The following is a 10,621-nucleotide window of genomic DNA, read 5'->3' as shown; positions in this document are numbered from 1 at the left end:
CCTCCCTCCAAGAGTAGGGATCTTTTGCAATTTGAGAATCACATTTGGCGCATTAATGTCCACCGGCACTTCCTGGAAAAAACGAGGCCTTCTGATTGGTTAGAAGTTTGAGAAAAGTGATATGTCAAGTCGGAGACGTTGTATATGCTTCGTTGCTGCACACTGCACAAAGACGGTGGTGGGGGCCGTTTCTCTAAACCAACTCCATGACATTCATATCTTTGTCAGGGACCTACGGAGATGTCATGAAGTGGATAAACCGTTTCACTCAGCCATGACAGACATGATATCAATATATTGCAATATATTGCGATACTAGCAGCTCAAGAGCATAGTCTTTTTCACGATCCATTTGATTTATCAGGAATAACCCAAAACAAGTTTTGGGGCTAAAATTGTTCAAAAGGATTATACATATATATTCTCCTAAAATAAATAATAAATAGAGTCATTCTCAAATGTAGATCATCAAACGATTGCATATATCTGTAAAGACTCTTAAATTGACGAAAAACCAGTGAGTGTTTTTTTTTCGACAGTCGAATGAAAAGTTAGTTGAAGGATACCGTAATGTGATAGTGAGGTTACACGTTTGCCACGTGTGACGGACGTGTCTTTGGTTCTCTCTCGGAATATACCGAAATATTTGGAATTATCTTTGAAACGTACTTTGGAATTCAAATGGTAGCATTTGGAAAGATTTATGAATTTGGATTATTTCTGTAGGTAAGCAATTATTTTGTGGGCTTCTAACACAATCCTGCACCTTCTAACAGTATAGCACGTGCGACGGCATTCAAATTTCCCGCCTTTTCTGGGAGGCCAATCATGGCGACGGCTTCGGCTCTCTCTGAGCCGGAACTGTCTGTGAGAAGTGAAAGTGATGACGTGTTCAGAGTTGTTACTCATAATCGACCTAGGAAAGGAGAACCTAATCAAAAAAGAAGACGAGAAGAAAGTGTAGCGGTAGAAAACTTAAACACTAAAACATCAGAATCAGACTCAAACACCACGGTTTATCAAACCCCTTCTCCTGGCAAAGATCCAAAGCAAACAGATTTCAAACTGTTCATTACCCCAATAGACAAACATAAATCTTTAAAAAATATGAGTCCCATAAAAATCGCACGAGCGATTAAAGATGTGTGTGTTAGTCCCGTGGAATTCATAAAACCTGTTAGCTCTGGATTACTAGTTAAGTGTAAGAACATAAAACAAGTTCGAGCAATCCTACAGTTGGATAATATAGGGAATATTCCCGTCAAAGTGACCGAGGGTGCAAGAGGCGCCAAAGGGGTAATTTACGCCATTCCAATAGAAATGACTGAGGAAGAAATTTTGTCTGAATTAAGAACGCAACAGGTAACAGCGGTTAAAAGAATGACAAAAAGGGTGAAGAATGGAGAAGATAAAGATCAAATGGAAACAAACGAATCAAAGCAGATTCCTCTAACAAGCGTCATCCTGACCTTTAGTACATCCACTCTACCAACATCGATAAGGATGTGCTACCAAATAAAGTTGGTAAAATTATACATTCCCAAAGTAGTCAGGTGCTTCAAGTGCCAAAGATTTGGGCATGGGGCAGCAGAGTGCCGGTCTAACATGAGATGCGTTAGATGTGGCGAAAGCCACAAGTTTGAGGAGTGCGCCAAAAAAGACACCCCGAAATGTGTAAACTGCGGAGGCGAGCATTCTGCTGCATATAATGGTTGCACACAAGCAAAAAAAGCTAAACAAGTACAACACATCAAAATCACAGAAAAAATCACATATGCACAAGCATCACAAATATGGACAAATAAACAAAATACCCCTCAAACTAACATTGTCACACAAACCTCCCAAATGAGGAAAGAGGAACAAGAAAACACACAAATTAAAACAAGAGATACGATACCTGGCTCATATGCCATCGCTGCAACCACACAAAACGTACCTCCCGTAACCACCAGCACCCAACAAACTCAAAATGTCTTACCACCTCGAACAACCTCAAAACATCCTTCGAAAATCCCTCGAAAAATCCCACAAAATCCTTCAACAACATCAACAAACTCCACAACAATCACTTCAAAAAAAGACAATGAAAAGAAAGAAAATCCTTCTGTAACCACGAACTTTATAGCTACAGCAAATGATGATCAGATAATTGACTTTATATGTCAATTGATCCTCTCACTCACAGAGGGCAAAACTCTTAAAGAAATAAATAATTTAGTTCTGGTCGCAGCGAAAAGATCGCTGCAGCAAATAAGTAGTGCTAACAATGTTGATAACGATACTTAAAACATTGATGATACTGTTTTCCATACTACAATGGAATGCACAGGGATTACTAGGGCATGGAAAAGAACTTATAAAGTATTTGAACACACACAAACATTGCTATGATTTGATATGTATACAAGAAACATGGTTTCAGGAAAATAGAGTTCTTCAAATTCCTGAATACACATGTCTCCCAAGAAATAGGGAAAATCAGGCGAGGGGAGGATGTGCGATATACGTTCATAATAAAATCAAGTATGAAGGTCCAATGAATGATGTAAATTTAGAAATGCAGCAAGTAAACATACACGCAGGAAATGAAAAGTTATCAATTGTGAACTTTTATAATCCTTGTAAGAAATTAAATGAATATATTATGAATGTGCTATTAAAAGACGTTAATAAAAATGATAAAGTTATTATAGTAGGCGATTTTAACGCTCATGGTACCATGTGGGGAAGTGACAAAACAGACAAGAATGGACAAGTGATAGAACAATTCGTGAATCATCATAATCTAACTGTTTTGAATGATGGCGAAGGAACCAGACTGGATCCACGAACAGGAAAACTGTCATGCTTAGATTTATGTATAACCACTCCTTCACTGGCATGTAGAAGTACTTGGAGAGTCATGGAAAGCCTTTTTGGAAGTGATCACTTCCCAATAAATATCCAAACAACTTTAGACGGGAAAAGCTCTGAATATAAAGATGCTTCAATAAGAAGTGCAGATGATTTTATCTCCTTTAAACATATAAATTTGAAAAAATTTGCTAAGAAATGTGAAGAGATGATTACAAATGATCTCATACTTATAAATAATGATATACAGGAAATATATGATAATTTCATGAAATATTTAAAACTGTGTATAAAAGAAACTGTACCGAAAAGGAGAAATGTCTCTAAAAATCCGGTGCCTTGGTGGACCAAAGAATGTACAGAGAAAATCAAAGAGAGAAATAGAATGTGTAATAAGATGTCACGGAAAATAACTTTTGAAAAGGTAGATGAGTACTTAAAAAAGAAAGCAGAAGCACAGCGTGTGCTCCGCCAAGCAGAACGAAATTACTGGCGAGCATTTTGCACAAAGCTTGATCAGTATATGCCAGAATCTAAGATCTGGGCTTGTATAAAACGGCTGAATGGTGTACTAATAAAAAAAACAAAAAATATGTCAACATTGATTGTAAATAGTAAAGATATTGTCTCCGATCAGGAGAAAGCAAATGCCTTTGGAAATTACTTTCAAAAAATAGGAATAAAAGACAGGGATACTAATAAGGAATTACCGAAGGCACCAAATAATGACATTCATATTTTAAATGTAGATCATGTTATAAATGAACCCTTTTTTATAACAGAATTTGAAAAGGCAGTGCAATCGCGAAAAAAGACTGCCCCAGGAAAAGATAATATACCTTACGTTGTTTATGAAAATCTGCCAAAAGCAAACAAGGAAATCATGCTGAACATTATTAACTTAATATGGAAAACCGGGGAAATTCCAATTCAACTAAAGCATTCTATAATAATCCCTATTCTCAAACATGGAAAAGATCCCAGAAATACATCGTCATATAGACCAATCTCTTTAACATCATGTTTTGCCAAAATAATTGAACGAATGATAAAAGAAAGATTACAATGGTATGTTGAAAAGCATGAATTATTACCCAATTTTTTAAGTGGATTTCGGAAAGGTCGTAGTGTGACGGACAATATTGTACAATTAGAAAATGACATCCAAAAGAGTATAAATTGTAATGAACATGTAATAGCGGTTTTCTTGGATGTCGAAAAGGCTTTCGATACAGTTTGGATAAAGGGTCTGGTTTTTAAATTAGCAAAAAATGGAATAGAAGGGAACATGCTGAGATATATAGAAAATTATCTAACAGCACGAACTTTTCAAGTACGAATTGGAAATACAGAATCTAAAACTTATAAAACGCATAACGGGTTACCACAAGGGAGTGTTTTAAGTCCTCTTTTATATAATATAATGATGGGTGATATACCTACAGACCAAGATGTAAGCATATCTATGTATGCAGATGACTGCGCAATATGGATATCAGGCAGGAACATTGTACATATTACTGAAAAAATACAGAAATATTTGAATCTTTTAAATCGTTGGTTTGAAGAGTGGGGGTTTCGACTCTCACCTGTCAAAACAGTGCCCGTACTTTTTACGAAAAGCTGGAATGCCGTTCTACCGCCTGATATAGAACTGAATGGAAATGTGTTAATGTACGAAAAATCTCATCGCTTTTTAGGGGTTATATTTGATAAAAGGTTAACTTGGCAACCACATATCGAAAATGTAATCACGAGAAGTAAAAGAAAATTAAATATCTTAAGATGTCTAACTGGAACAAACTGGGGAAGTTCCTCGAAATCACTTATCATGGTGTACAGAGCAATTATAAGGTCTCTTTTTGATTACGGATGTGAGGCGTATGACAGTGCAGCTGCTACCACCAAAAAAGCCATTGACTCTGTCCAATACCAAGCACTGAGGATATGCGCAGGTGGGCTGCCATTAACCTCCTTAGAATCACTACAGGTGGAAATGGGGGAAATGCCTTTGGATATAAGAAGACAAATGCTTTCAAGTAAATATAGACAAAACATCGAAAGATGGGCGAATCATCCGTTGTTAAAAAACATTGAACCATGTTGGCATTTTGAATACTTGAAGGGGAAAAACGTAAACAAACCTTTTGGATATAGAATACAAAGCAAGCTGGGAAAACGTATAGAAACGATAACCTACTCCCCATTTCCACCATGGTTATTCTACCCTCCGGCAGTGTCAACGGAATTAAGTACTCGAATAAAGAAAACAGATCATCCTACACAACAAAAACAAAGCAGCCTGGAAATCATACATACTAAATGGGCGACTCAATTACATATATACACCGATGGATCAAAAGTACCTGAAAGAGGGACCTCTGCAGCTGCTTTTTACGTCCCTTACTATTCTGTACATCGGAGCAAAAGGTTAGCAAATTTCACCTCTTCGTACAGGGCTGAATTGGCTGCCATCATTCTTGCTCTCAGATGGGTAGATGAATTAGACATTTATGTGGGGGTTGTTATTTTTAGTGATTCACTGAGTGCACTTATTGCATTACAACAACAGAAGGACGAATCTTTTATTCTGGAAATTCTCACCATGACTACTCACTTAAAGAATAAAGGAGTTGATATATATGTAGAGTGGATACCTGGACATTGTGGAATAAAAGGGAACGAGATGGCGGATTTCCACGCAAAGGCCGCATTAGTAAAGAACATAGAAGTCAATAATAACCTAAATATGTCAGAAATGAAAAGCTTAATTACTACAAGTTCCAAACTCCTTTGGCAAGAAAGGTGGAACAAAACCAACTCGTATTTGAAAACATATCAAAAAGATGTTAATAAACCATATATATGCTCATTAGAGAGACAACATTCAACAATAATACATCGACTCCGCTTTGGAGTCCTTGGACTTAACCAGGATCTCCTCAGATTGGGAATTCATGCTACTGGTTTCTGTAATAGATGCCCCAGTGAAATAGAGACTGTAAAACATTTTTTAGTACATTGCCCTAACTATATTATAGAAAGGGCTATGTTTCTAACAGAAATTAACGAATCCCAACCTGAAAAAATTATGGAATACTTAAAAAAGAGTGAGTCCAGTATACAAAAAGCTATTGTACGGTTCTTTCTCAGAACGAAACGGTTCCCTATCAGGAAGTAATACCTCCCTTGATGAACAGTAAAATATAATACAATATTATAAATATGCTAAATTACACTCAGTACATTAAAAATATAATAACATAATGTAATAAGAAAATAAAAAAAAGAACAGTAAAACATAATACAATATTATAAATATGTTAAATTACACTCAGTACATTAAAAATATAATAACATAATGTAATAAGAAAATAAAATAAGAATAGTAAAACATTATACAATATTATAATATGCTAAATTACACTCAGTACATTAAAAATATAATAACAATCATAATGTAATAAGAAAATAAAATAAGAACAGTAAAACATAATACGATATTATAAATATGTTAAATTACACTCAGTACATTAAAAATATAATAACATAATGTATTAAGAAAATAAAATAAGAAAAAGTAACAACAATGATAAAAGGTATGATAAGATTACTGAATATAGAAGCTTGTGTAGGTGCTATCTTATATACATATTTATGTATGGTGTGTATGTGATATAACAAATAATCTGCACGTACTGTTAAGAAACACTAACAAAGCCCATGAATGTTTTGCTTACGATATTATTTTACGATACTATCTTAAAAGATAGATAAATATAAAACGAAATAAATGTATTTTTAAAAAAATCCAAAATTGAGAGATATAACACGTGCCGTAAAGTAATTTGGCGACAATAGTCAAATCACTGACTAATCGCCAATAACTCAAAACACAACAACAACAACAACAGTTTATCAATACGTACTTTTTTGTTTATTGTGACGAGGAATTTTAGGCAAAATACCTTTATTCAGCCAGTTTTTATTCTAGAGTCTCATAAATACTCGTTATATAATTGATTTGATATTGAAAATATCATTTGGAAGAAGTAATTAGAAAGGGAATAATAATGCACATAGGCCCCAAAGGTATGATGGTATCCTAAGAAAAGACTATGGATCGAGTATGGACAACGGTGTGTAACATTCTTATCTCTTTTTTTTTTTTTTTATATCTTATAGTTTGATGATTTGTGATTTAATGTTTATATTCAGCTTTTTAAAATTTCTGTATAATTTGTATTATCACTTCTTTATGTGAGATGGTGATTTGCTCAACACCCTACTTGCCAGCCCCCCCCCCCCCCATCTCTAGATATAACTCTGTACAACCAACTAAACCTGGATAACACTGATTTATGTGTCTTGTTCTATATTATTTATGTACCATTATATACATTTATTTCATGTATATAATTTCTTATGATATATGTAACATTATTGCCTTGACTCCTGGTATTCTATATACAGAGCAGTGAGGAAAGAGTTTCCAGATAAGTTGATAATTCTCCTTATCAGCTTGTGTTTACGCCCGGGTCAGCAACTTCATAATCCCCCAAACAGTAGGCCCTATGTCCTTGTGCAGCTGTAACATAAACAGTGACCGTGTGGTTTCCCCCATTCACCCCTCTGTTAGGAAAAAGGGTAAAAACAAGCATCTGTACTGTAAGATACTCATTAGATTAAACTCAGAACACTGTCCCTAAACGGTTGATATAGAGAGCTGCTTTAGCTGAATGTAACAAGGAATTGCTGGAATCAAAGTAGGTACTTTTAATCACTTTGTGGAATTGTAATCATGTATTTTATGTGTGTTTGGTGACATATACGTTGGATGCCGTTATACAGTTATGTGATGTTAGTGAAGATTTGATGTACTGAGCTAATGGTGGTAAAGTTGACTGTTATATTGGGATGAATCACTTTCGAAGTATAGTTGTATAGGTTTATGTCATTGGGTTATATATCATGAGGCTGCATGAGGCGATATTGATAAAGGTTGAGCGTCTCTCATGAATATGTATTGTAGAAGTCATTTGAGTTTATTGATATATCTTGTGTATTTTAATTTTGTATTCTTGTATGATTTGTCAATCCATCCGAATCATTATGATGGTACATGCTCTTGTTTGGGTTATGTTCATAGGTGATGAATCTACTAGTTTAACGCCTACTTTGTAAGCTTCGAAAACAGGACCCTGACTGTTGCAGTTCCATATTCAAGGTGATTAGTCATTTTTCTTTGGTTGTATGTAGAATTTGGTTACATATCACACATTTTTGTTTGACTCTCTCCATAAGATATTTGTTATATATTATGTTGGCGGTAGCGGTGGTATCTTAAATGTAAGAAATGTATCGTACAGGTCACATTTATTCTCATATCAAGATGACCAGTAATAGTATACATTTGTATTCTTATCCAGTTTGTTGTTTGTGTAAATAAATAGGCATGCATTGCTGGTACTTTGACTTGTATAAAACCCCCTCATAGTTTGATTGCGAATACAGATAGCATGATAGTCGATACCTGTAGGATATACTGTATGTTAACGATTGCTAGAGTCTGCTTTGTTTATGACTGTTGTTTCTTTTATGCTCATGACTTTGTTTTATTTTTGTTTAGGACCATACAGATGCAGAGTAGGCTACCTCAATGCTGTGTTGGTTTTCTTTGATCGTACTATATTTATCATTGTTTTGTACTCATATACTTTTGAGTCTTGTGCTAGTTTCGGAATAGTTAATAAAAGAACTTTTTGTTCAGTTGAAAGGTAAAAGCAAAAGATTCCAGACTCTCCCTTTATTACCGCCTTCTCGTAGAACCTTGTAATCAATTAGTTAATTTCAGTCGTTATAATTATATTTCAAACACGTCCTGTACACAAATAGGAGGTCACATTTACATTTGCGTTTCGCATCCCAGAGAATTACGACCGAACTCGTCTTTATTTTTCTCAAAATGATAGTGAAACTAATCGTCAATTTCGCGGCCCATGGAATGGCAACAAACTGACTTGTGATGGCGCCTTACAGCAATTAAAAAGATATGACAGGTTCGGAGCAGTGACAACTCTTTGTCGCGGAAGTTGTCGCTCATCTTGGCAAAGACGGCTTTGTGAAACACTTAGCTGACAAGTTGCGTGACAGTGGCGAGATGTCGTTGATCTTGTAATTATGACGGTTTCGAGAAACGGCCCCCTGGTACTTCACTAGTTGTACAATTATAGTAAAATTATCTCGAGTGTATAAATTGTGTTGTTATCGGGGGCGTAGCTAGACCCTTTTTCAGCGGTGGGGGGGGGGGGGGGGGGTGTTGAGCCCACCGATTACCAACAAAACTAGCCACAAATTACTGACAAATTAATGTCCCAATGTCTACCAAATTAACCCTATAAACCCGGGACAGGAACTAAGTTATTTTTCAGTTGCCCCTCCCGCGCGGAAGCTTTCTGCACTTCTTTAAATTATTAGAGAAAGCAGACGAATCGTTGTACCGTTCCCGACTCTTAGTTCTTGTTTCGCCCCTCCCGCGCGAAGCGCAGAAGCTATGACGTATTATTTGATTATAAGAGAAAGAAGACGATTCGTTGTACTTTTTTCGTCTCTTTATCCATGTCTGAATTCAGTTTCCCTTCCTCCCGCGCAAAGTGCGGAAGCTTTGACGTTTCATTAAAATTATTAGAGAAAGAAGACGATTCGTTGTACCGTTCTCGACTCTTAATCCTAGTCTTAATTCAGTTGCCCCTCCCGCGTGACGCGTGGAAGCTTTGACGTTTCATCAAATTATTACTCTTAAACCTTGTTTGAATTCACTTCTCCATTATTCTCCTTTTACCTTTTTTCTCTCCACCGTCTTTCTCCTTTTCTTCCTTTTCCGCCTTTTCTCTCCTCTCTCCTCCCCTTTCTTCCTTTCCCCTCCTCTTTCTCCTCTCCCTTTTCTCTCCTCCCTCTATTCTTCATCTTTCTCTCTTCCCTTTTCTTTCTTTTTCCCCTCCTTTTTCTTTCCCCCTTTTAATTTTCCCCTCCTTTTTCTTTTTCTTTCCCCCTTCCCCCTTTCCCCCTGAATCCGCCACTGTGAGTTGTTGATGATGGAATAGATTCGTTTTATACGGAAGTTGTGTAGAGCAAACGTGCAGTGATTATATCTAGCGTGTACTATTATGTAAAGAGAAAATAGAAATTGAAGATCAAATGACAGAGGACATCAAAAGACGTGTCAAGGACATTTCAATTTGTATTTCTTAGATTTCAAATTTTTACTTAAAACAAAAATTTATATCGGAATTTGAACAATGGTTCTATATAGTAAAAACCAAACGTTATCATGGTGGTCGTTTCTTTTTATATCACGGATCCGTTTGCAGGCCCGGCCCTCAACTAGAACTTTGCCCTCGGCATAGGATCATGAGAGTAAGAATAGGGGGAGGGGGGCGTTCCCTACTTCTTGACAACCATCAGTTTGAACGAATTACGGAAATTATTCACGATGTGTATGTGCGCATGCTAGAATAAAATCACGAAGAGAAGTACAATATAATATTTAGCGATTCTGCGTTAAATTTTCTATTTGTATAAACTCTTTATTTGTTGTGTGAAACTACATAAGTATATATGTTTTAAATCTTGTTTGCAATTCGGTCAAATTCGTTCACAATGTGTAATAATATTTGCTGGAATTATGCTACTTTGTTGTATTCTATCCTTTCAACTGTATAAAGTTTGATTTATTTTCAAGGCCTAACGGAAGATCAACTTTTGT

General features: G+C 35.8%; 1 long non-coding RNA gene across 1 annotated transcript; it reads left to right on the top strand.

The window, feature by feature from the left end:
- Positions 1–7,115: 7,115 nt before the first annotated feature.
- On the top strand, positions 7,116–8,426 carry LOC115923158. The gene is made up of 2 exons (XR_004063828.1): positions 7,116–7,622; positions 8,006–8,426. It is a non-coding gene; the product is annotated as an uncharacterized LOC115923158 (long non-coding RNA).
- Positions 8,427–10,621: the final 2,195 nt, after the last annotated feature.

This window comes from Strongylocentrotus purpuratus, unplaced genomic scaffold, assembly GCF_000002235.5.
Source record: "Strongylocentrotus purpuratus isolate Spur 01 unplaced genomic scaffold, Spur_5.0 spur5_scaffold_13, whole genome shotgun sequence".
Classification (NCBI taxonomy): domain Eukaryota; kingdom Metazoa; phylum Echinodermata; class Echinoidea; order Camarodonta; family Strongylocentrotidae; genus Strongylocentrotus; species Strongylocentrotus purpuratus.
Note: the sequence above shows the minus strand (reverse complement) of the source record. Positions and strands in the feature narration are given on the sequence as shown.